This window comes from Nycticebus coucang, chromosome 13 (genome assembly GCF_027406575.1).
Source record: "Nycticebus coucang isolate mNycCou1 chromosome 13, mNycCou1.pri, whole genome shotgun sequence".
Classification (NCBI taxonomy): domain Eukaryota; kingdom Metazoa; phylum Chordata; class Mammalia; order Primates; family Lorisidae; genus Nycticebus; species Nycticebus coucang.
Genome location: NC_069792.1, coordinates 12249058 through 12260035, shown reverse-complemented (window position 1 = coordinate 12260035; position 10978 = coordinate 12249058). Strand labels below are relative to the sequence as shown.

The following is a 10978-nucleotide window of genomic DNA, read 5'->3' as shown; positions in this document are numbered from 1 at the left end:
GTATCACCTACTTCCCATGGTTGTTAAAGGCTAAAACTAATAATATGCTTAATGCATGTGTCGTGGAATTTTAGTTAAAACACGTGAAGCCTTCTCATCACTAGGATTGCAATAGTGGAGTGATCTTTGGTTTCTGATGTGTCGTATCATGTTAGAGTAATCACACTTTCCCCTAAGTTTATAAGATGGGTAAAACGGAAATTATTTTTCATATCTGATAGAGAAAAGGTTCTAGGAGCCATACAATCAGAAGATATTTAATAAATGTCCCCATACTAAAATTACTCAAAACAACTAAATTAGTCAAAACATTAAGAAGATGATTAGATTGTTCAAATAAGCAAAATTCAGATATATGCGCAGTAAATGGTTAACTCAATAGACCTGGGTTGCCCAAACCTAGTACATTTCAAGTGTCTTCCAGACTGGTCTTTGAGTGGCTCCTCTGAGCCCATAGAATGTGCTGCGTGATAAGAAGGTTGTTGTATACCTGAAGCTTTGGGTCATGCCAGGTATTTATGCCAACTGTGATTTATGGTACATCCCAGTGTATGCATACCTGAGATCTCGGTCACACTGTATCTGTGATTTATGGTACATCCCAGTGTATGCATACCTGAGATCTCGGTCACACTGTATCTATGATTTATGGTACATCCCAGTGCATGCATACCTGAGCTCTCGGTCACACTGTATCTATGATTTATGGTACATCCCAGTGTATGCATACCTGAGCTCTCGGTCACACTGTATCTATGATTTATGGTACATCCCAGTGCATGCATACCTGAGCTCTCGGTCACACTGTATCTATGATTTATGGTACATCCCAATGTATGCATACCTGAGATCTTGGTCACACTGTATCCATGATTTATGGTACATCCCAATGTATGCATACCTGAGCTCTCGGTCACACTGTATCTATGATTTATGGTACATCCCAGTGCATGCATACCTGAGCTCTCGGTCACACTGTATCTATGATTTATGGTACATCCCAATGTATGCATATCTGAGATCTTGGTCACACTGTATCTGTGATTTATGGTACATCCCAGTGCATGCATACCTGAGCTCTCGGTCACACTGTATCTATGATTTATGGTACATCCCAGTGCATGCATACCTGAGCTCTCGGTCACACTGTATCTATGATTTATGGTACATCCCAATGTATGCATACCTGAGATCTTGGTCACACTGTATCCATGATTTATGGTACATCCCAATGTAGCATACCTGAGCTCTCGGTCACACTGTATCTATGATTTATGGTACATCCCAGTGCATGCATACCTGAGCTCTCAGTCACACTGTATCTATGATTTATGGTACATCCCAATGTATGCATACCTGAGATCTTGGTCACACTGTATCTATGATTTCTCGTCATCCCAGTGTATGCATACCTGAGATCTCGGTCACACTGTATCTAGGATTTATGGTACATCCCAATGTATGCATACCTGAGCTCTCGGTCACACTGTATCTATGATTTATAGTACATCCCAGTGCATGCATACCTGAGGTCTCGGTCACACTGTATCTATGATTTATGGTACATCCCAGTGTATGCATACCTGAGCTCTCGGTCACACTGTATCTATGTTATGGTCATCCCAGTGTATGCATACCTGAGCTCTTGGTCACACTGTATCTATGATTTATGGTACATTCCAGTGTATGCATACCTGAGCTCTCGGTCACACTGTATCTATGATTTCTCGTCATCCCAGTATATGCATACCTGAGCTCTTGGTCACACTGTATCTATGATTTACGGTACATCCCAATGTATGCATACCTGAGCTCTCGGTCACACTGTATCTATGATTTACAGTACATTCCAATGTATGCATACCTGAGCTCTCGGTCACACTGTATCTATGATTTATAGTACATCCCAGTGCATGCATACCTGAGGTCTCGGTCACACTGTATCTGTGATTTATGGTACATCCCAGTGTATGCATACCTGAGATCTCAGTCACACTGTATCTATGATTTATGGTACATCCCAGTGTATGCATACCTGAGATCTCGGTCACACTGTATCTATGATTTATGGTACATCCCAGTGTATGCATACCTGAGCTCTCGGTCACACTGTATCTATGATTTCTCGTCATCCCAGTGCATGCATACCTGAGCTCTCAGTCACACTGTATCTATGATTTATGGTCATCGTAGTGTATGCATACCTGAGCTCTCGGTCACACTGTATCTATGATTTCTCATCATCCCAGTGTATGCATACCTGAGATCTCGGTCACACTGTATCTATGATTTATGGTACATCCCAATGTATGCATACCTGAGCTCTCGGTCACACTGTATCTATGATTTATAGTACATCCCAGTGCATGCATACCTGAGGTCTCGGTCACACTGTATCTATGATTTATGGTACATCCCAGTGTATGCATACCTGAGCTCTCGGTCACACTGTATCCATGATTTATGGTCATCCCAGTGTATGCATACCTGAGCTCTCGGTCACACTGTATCTATGATTTATGGTACATCCCAGTGTATGCATACCTGAGCTCTCGGTCACACTGTATCTATGATTTCTCGTCATCCCAGTATATGCATACCTGAGCTCTCGGTCACACTGTATCTATGATTTATGGTACATCCCAATGTATGCATACCTGAGCTCTCGGTCACACTGTATCTATGATTTACAGTACATTCCAATGTATGCATACCTGAGCTCTCGGTCACACTGTATCTATGATTTATGGTCATCCCAGTGTATGCATACCTGAGCTCTTGGTCACACTGTATCAACTTGACCTCTTTGGGCCAGTTGGGGGGTGGAGAGGGGAGGCTGAGGACTGAGTAGCCCTGCATGCTGATTCAGCTGACCCTGCAATGAAAACTCTAGACGCCTAGACACAGGCAAGCGCCCCTAGTGATGACACTTCTCACATGCTGTCCCACGTCATCGCTGAGAGAATTGAAATCTGTCCACGTGACAGTGCTGGCAGGACAGCGGGAAGCTCGCAGCTGGTCTTGCTGGGCTTCACCTTATATGCTTTTTCCTTTGCTGTTTGTCATCTGTATCTTTTTCTGTAATAAACTATGACTGTGACTGTGAGTATAACAACTTTTTGTGTTCTGTGAATTCTAATAACTTGTCAAACATAAGGGTTGACTTGTGGACCCCCAAACAATATATAATAACATTAATATTTGTTATGTAGGCACCTGGTATTGCTCTAAGAAGTTCTTTATGTATCTTATTTCATTTTCACAACCATATGGGGCAGTGCTGTTAGTGTCATCATTTTATAGGTGGGAAAAAGCCAAGGGACCAAAAGCTCATATAACATAGTAAAAGCAACAGACAGAAAGTGGAGAAGATGACAGGTTTATAGCCACCCACAGCCCCTGGGTGTACCTAAGGCTGCAGAGCTGTTTCACTAAAACTTTTAGCATTTATAACACCTCACCATACAAAATAATTTTTTGCCTAAGATTATCACCTTATAGGATATATATACTACAGAAAGGATAAAATTAGGGAATCGAGCAAATCAGTACAAGTGTCTTAGAACAATTGATTTGTATCATTAAATCAACCCATTCAAATGGTCCAACGTTATGCACCAAGTTGAAGCTCTGTGAGTAAAATGGATTTATTTACTGCTGGGATGGGGCAAAGGAAGGGAACCTCCCAGGCCTTTGTGTCATTATACTGCTAAGGGTCTATGGCTGGGCTTTAATTTTTACTGATAAAATTTCATTAGGATGAAAATGTAAAATATTGCCCATCAAAATACCAATGTCATTCTTAACAGATAAAGACAAAAAAAATCAAACAATTTATATGGAAGGACAAAAGACCCAAAGTAGCCGAAGTCATCCTGAGCAAAGAAGAACAAAACTTGAGGAATCATATTACTTGACTTCGAATCATTCTACAGAGCTGTAGTAATCAGAACAATGTGGTACTGCATAAAAATAGGCACATAGATCAACAAAACAGAATAGAGATCCCAGAAATAACTTCATTTTCTATTGTGAGCTTACTTTTGACAAAGGTACAAAAAACATACATTGGAGGAAGGATAGTCTCTTCCATAAATGGCGCTGTGAAAACTGGATATCCACGTGCAGAAGCATGAAACTAGACCCCCAAATCTCACCATATACGAAGGTTAAGTCAAAATGGATTAAAGACTTAAATCCAGAACCTGAAACTATGAAATTCCAGAAAGAAAACATTGGAGAAATGCTCTGATCATTGGTCTAGACAAAGATTTCTTTAGTCATACCCCAAAACACAACAACCAAGAGATAATTGGACAAATAGGGTCACATCAAGCTAAAAACCTTCTTTATGGCAAAGAAAACATCAACACAGTGACGACAGAACCCACAGAATGGGAGAGAAAAGTTTTCCTAACTGCCCATCTGACGAGGGATTCATAACTACAATATATAAGGAGCTCCAAAAACTCAATAAAAAAATTATATAATATGATTAAGAATGGGCAATTGATCTGAATAGGCATTTCTCAAAAGAAGACATACAAATGGCCAATAGGTATATGAAAAAATGCTCAACAACATTAGTCACCAGATAAATACAAATAAAAATTACAATGAGATGTCATCTCATCCCGGTTAAAATGGCTTTTTATCAAAAGGGTAATTGGTGGGACCACACCTATGGTGCATCTTACAAGGGTACATGTGAAATTTACTAAATGTAGAATATAAATGTCTTAACACAATAACTAAGAAAATACCATGAAGGCTATGTTAACCATATTTAGATGAAAATATTTAACCATATTTAGATGGAAATATTTCAAATTGTATATAAAACCAGCACATTGTACCCCATGATTGCATTAATGTACACAGCTATGATTTAATAATAAAAAAAAAGATAGGCAATAACAAATGCTGGTGAAGATGTGGAGAGAGGGGCACCCTGAAAAACTATTGGTGGGAATGTAAGTTAGTGCAATCACTACAGAGAACTGTATTGAGCGTCCTCAGAAAACTAAAAAGAAAACTACCATAAGACCTAGCAATCCCAATTGCTAGGTATATAGCCAAAAGAAAGGAAATCAGTATATAACTAAGATACCTGTACTCCCATGGTCGCTGCAGCACCATTCACAATGGCCAAGGTTTGGAATCAACCTAATTATTCATGGAGGGATGAGCAAATAAAGAAAATGTGGTATACATACATAATGGGGTATCACTCAGCTGTAAACAAGAATGAAATCCTGTAATTTACAACAACATGGGTGGAATGGGAGAACATTAAGTGAAATAAGCCAAGCCCCCAAAGACAAATCTCAGATGTTCTCACTCATGTGTGGGAGTTAAATATTAAAATAATTGATCTCAAGGAGACAAAGAGTAGAACAATGGTTACCAGATGCTGAGAAGGGTAGAGGATCAAGTAGACGTGGTTAGTAGGTGCAAAAATATAGTGATGGATAGAATGAATAATATTTGGAAGGACAACAAAGTGACTGTAGCCAACAATAACTTATAACCTCAAAATAACTAAAAGAGTACAATTGGAATGCTCCTAACACAAAGAAATGATAAATGCTTAAGGTGATATATACCCCAGTTACCCTGATTTGATCATTGTACGTTGTATGATGGTATCAAAACATCACATCTGTACCCCATAAAACTGTTGTGTACACGTAACAGTTAAAAACTTTACAAAATGGAAAACATTGGCTGTGACTCCACCATGGTGTGGCTGAGCCTGGAATAATCTGCTAGTCTCTGAATCCTTCCTGAGAAATGCAGAGACGTGTTAAAGAGCCTCAGGACGTCACTGTCATCTGTCATCACAAACTTTCACTGTTCTAATCCCTTTCCCGGTATTAACTCATTCGTCCTCAAACTGACACAGGCAAAGCCCCATGTGCCATGAGAGCCACATTCTTAGCATCACTGTTGCTGTTTGAACTCCAGATAGAAAGAAGCTTTGTTAGACTTCACTCATCTGTTATCACTTAAAGGCAAAAATCTACCTGTCACTTTATCTCTAAATAAATAAATAATATGAATAAAAAACATCAGGAATTTGCCATTGCCTGTGATCTTTCCATTCCTCAATATGGTCATACCATTTTTTTTTTTAAACAAAATATTATTGGTCTCACTTTTTTGGTCAGGCTCACTCTGCCTACTTCTTAGGACGTCTGAAGAAAGAGTCTCTCCCTCTTCTGGGGGGCTGCAAATTACTATTGTATCACAATGTGATGTGATGAATCCGCCCCTTCAGGCGTTATGTCTCTTAACAGATGGCACATTTCTCGATGGAAAAAATAAGCTTCAGGAAGAGGTTTAAACTTATTGAGGAAAAATAAGGATTTTTTTTTAACACTGAACAAAATTAACATGCATTTTGACTACAGGTATTTCTTGCTGTTCATCAGAAGGGCCCTCTGAGAAGTGGAAAAACTAAGGCAAGGGTACCAGGCAAGGGGTTCTGGGCCTTTTCTCATCACTGGTGTTGCTGTGATCATCTTGAGCAAGACGACTTTTTTTTTTTTTAGCAGTTGCTCTGTTCAAGATTTCTTGTCTTGTGAGAGAAATTTCTCTCTCTCTCTCTCTCTCATTTGGGATTCAATGAAGGTAAAGATGAACTTTTTAACCCCATGTTTTCACGAATGCTACCAAACTGGGTCACAATCCCATTTGTTCTTTAAAATAGATTTCAGCTTTCAAAATTGTATAATTTGGACTTCACACTAATTCGTTTGAACAGTCTAAATACCTCTCCACTTCAACATTTGTTTGAACCTCGTTTTAGAAAACCATAGACAGGGGGTGGCTCCTGTGGCTCAGTGAATAGGGTGCCAGCCCCATACACCCAGTGTGGAGGGTTTGAACCCAGCCCCGGCCAAACTGCAACAACAACAACAAAAAAATAAAGAAAAAGAAAACCATAGAAATACTAAACATGATAGAACTTGTCCAAACATGGAAAGCCTCTCCTGAAAATAGCATATGCCCAACACATTTAACTTTCAGAAGTCTAAAAGATTTATCTTTTAAAAAATATTTTTCATTTCCATAGTCTCTTACATGTTGAATTTAAAACTGCTGGATGCTACTTAGTAGCTATTTTTCTGCGTCCTCCTTAAAAAATGTTTCTGTTTATTTGAAGTATTGTATCCTTACAGGTGGTCTTTCCTCAGGTGAGAATTTCCTGCTGCAGACAGGAGCCCCCACAATCTGATCTGTTCCCAAGAGTGTGTCACATGTGCACAAAAATTCTAATCAGCACTCAGTCACCCTTGTTTGCTGTATCTGAAATCAGTTTGAGATTATTCTGGAAAAGAAGATCTCCATACACATGTTATTAGGATATTTTCAGAATTATCTACAGGACAATTTTCCATCAGCATCATCCACAACTATTTCCTGAGCACTTACTGTGCGCCAGATTCTGCACCAAGTAATTAGCCTGCGTTATCTTCATTTCATACAGTAATCTTTCAATGGGTGTTGTAATTCCATTTTGCAGATCCAAGATGTCAATTAATTTGTTCAAGATTCTACATTCATACATGCAACTAGAATTAGATCCCAGATCTGATTCTGTGATCCTCATTGTTAAACACTGTATCTGTGCTTATACTATATGAGAAATGCCTGCAACTTGCAAAGAAACCAATGGACATAATAAACTCATACAGTCACAGTAGCAAATGTTCTTATTCAAGTTCTCACAGAAGAATTTGTCCCATTGATATGAATGAATCCAATAGCTTGCATAATTATCATCAGTGATGTATTTTAAAAATTACTTTAGCCACAGGTAATAAAATCAGAAAATAGATTTTCCTTGAGGAAAACAGTGTTCTAAGAATTATAGGTTACGGAATTGTATTTTCATCTCTAATTATTATTAGTGGGATATGTAGTAATGTTTAAAATCCTTTTTTCTAAATCAGCAGTTCTCAACCTGTGGGTGGCAACCCCTTTGTAACAATGAAAATGCATCGCGGCATTAGGAAGGCTGAGAACCTGTTCTAAATGCACCAAATTGACCCAAATACCTCGGAACACCTGAACAGAACTGCAATCAGTCATTACTGGAAGTTGATTAGAGTGGAGAAATGGAGAAGATTAGATTTAACTGAGGACAGAATTCAGCTGCCAGAAAACAGATCAGTCCACGGGGCTCCTGCAGCCCCATGGGGAGAAGGGGATAAAGAAAGGGACAAGGAAGGGGGAGGAGGTCACGGTGGAAACTGGCAGCGGCAACTGGACTTTTTGCTTCATTTACTCACAAAGGGGTTTATTGCTCTGTATGAAAATCCACCTTCCCACCCTAGTAACCCACCCACCTCCGTGTTTTATACGTAGTGTTTGCCGCATTCTCCACAGGGCCGTGAGAGATAAAGGATTTCATAAAGTACTTGAAGCTCTTCGAAGTAGAAATTATTTAAATTGCAAGTGTTTATCATTTTCCTAACTCTTCCCTGCGAATGACCTTTCTGAGTATAAATTACCGATACTCTGCTTTACCTGCTCCAGAGATAGCTGTGTTTACCCACTTACAGAAAACCAAAAAATAGGGCGGTGCCTGTGGCTCAAGGAGTAGGGCACCGGTCCCATATGACGGAGGTGGCGGGTTCAAACCCAGGCCCAGCCAAAAATAAATAAATAAATAAACTAAAAAAAAAAAAAGAAAACCAAAAAATAAGACTTAACAACAGCAAAGAGACACAGAACAGTAGATCATTTATATTACAAACATACTCTTAATTTTACTGAGCAATTTACCAAACAACTCCTTTAAGCAGAGTCACCTTAGTACCCCTGAAGTGTGAGAGTATTCAATGTCATAACTAGTGGTGTTGTACCCAAGTCCTTCATAAGAATCCCATGTACCAATGTAAGATCTTGGAAGATTTGGGGGCCAATCTGACATCTGATCCAGTCCACTACCCTTTCAATCATTCAATATTTGGTGCATTCAGGTTTATTGAGTTTTAAAGAGTGGAGTGCGCTATGACGTGCATTTTGGTGTGGGTTCAGAAGAGGAAGTGTTACTAACCTGGACAGAGTTGGAGAACATTTTACTTGTTGAAATATCACAGGAATGGAACATCAAGTATCCAATGTACTGAATACTAATATGAAACCAATAGACCATCAAACATATGCCCACACAAGATAAAAACACAATGAAACTCACGTGGGGGGGGAGAGAGAGGCAGGGGGAGATAGGGCAGGCAGGAGGGGGTTTGCTGTGCTCTCACCTAATGGGCACAATGTAAGGGGATGTGGTGCCCCTCCTGGGTGAGGCCCACAACTACAACTTGGACTCTGCCTAACAAATGCAAATAATGTAACCTAATCATCTGTACCCTCATATTAATCTAAAATTTAAAAAAAGAAAAAGAAAAGGAGCATTAAATGCATGCATTTCTAACATGCAGATATTTCTGGAAAGTTCCTTTTTACTACCAATTATAACTTCAAATAGCAACACAGAAAATGACTGCAGGTGCTTCCCCTGCTGCTTTGAAAAGAGTCATCTTCCATGAGAATTAGACTGGCACAAAGAGCTGCCAGTCAATTTCAGAGCATCCCTAATTATTATGTTCCCTCTGAAATTGGGCATGCACACCCTTGGTGGAATGACTTTGGTAGGATAGAATATGATGCTCTGAAGCAGGTCAAGAAATGCCAGAAGCTGCCAATAAGTGGGAAAATGTTGATGACTCTCATTCATTTCAGCTGAAGGATGAGTGCGACATGGATGGCTAGTATTCTTGATAAAAGCCACCTTTCGTGCTCCTTGTTTCGTAGTCAAAGGACAGCATAGAAATGGATCTTTCTTCCCATGACTAGATTAGCCCAAATACTTTTTTCTTCCTGACTATCTGTATCTTCCCCACTTGGGATGGGATCTGTGAAACAGCATAGAACATGAGAGTGTGATGGAGGAAGCTGCTTTTCAACTGTCTTGAAGCCAGCGCAGAATTTAGGCTGGTGGGGACAGGAACAGACCTTCAAGACAGTATTGGGAGCAAAAGCCCACAGAATGTGCCCCACAGGCCACTTCAGAAGGAATGAATGAATATATGAATGAATACACAAGTGGTGTAAGAACAGATGTGATATTTGAGACAGCATTTTATGTGGAATGAAAAGAACTTGAACCATGCTTAAAATATTTTGCCACCTCCCAGCTCAGTGATCTGGGGTAAGTCACTGGCCTGTCCCTCAGCCACTTTATCTATAACATAAGCACCATAATCTATTTTTACCTAGTTCAAATATATTTTTAAATATTTTATACATATTTTAATTCTCAATACTTGAGTGGCTCAGTTTTCAAGAACCCTCTGAACAAGTCCAGGAAACATGTGACACAGTCTGGTATGTGGGAAATGACCAGGCTCTAGGACCTTGAAGGGTGGTCCCAGGCCAGCAGCATGGGAACAGGCTGGGAGCTAGTTAGAAATGCATATTACCAGGCCTACCACAGACCAGAATTTTAACAAATCTCTGTTCTTCGTGTGCACACTAAAATGTTCAAAGCTTTGCTATAGAGCTAGCAGCAGCTCTCACACAGATGAGAAACATCTCAGGTAAGTCAGAACTCTGCCTTACAGAATTATCAACTATTGTTGAAGCCCCTATTGCATGAGTCTAGGTGCCAGGCCACAGGACTGCACCAAGCAGGTAAGGCTCTGCTTCTAGAGCTGGGGGGAATTGCTTCCCAGCCTTTTGGCTAAGATCAAGTGTTCAGAGCCAGAGGGGGCTGACATGGACCATGAACTTACCACATATAAGCAAATGAGAAGTGAATTCAGGTGACATGGTCAGACCTGGGGAAAGAGGATCATGGTGCTTTTGGGAGGATAGGGCTCCGCCAAGATGAGCATCCAGAAATGTGAGGCTTCTGCAGAGGGCCTGTCACCCCCTGGCTCCGTCATCACCTGGAGCCAGAATTCAG

General features: G+C 40.0%; 1 protein-coding gene across 1 annotated transcript in view; it reads right to left on the bottom strand.

Annotated features, from left to right (window-relative positions):
* CLVS1 (clavesin 1) overlaps positions 1 to 10978 on the bottom strand; it is a 185585-nt gene that overhangs the window by 2923 nt on the left and 171684 nt on the right. The gene's annotated exons all lie outside the window — the stretch shown is intronic.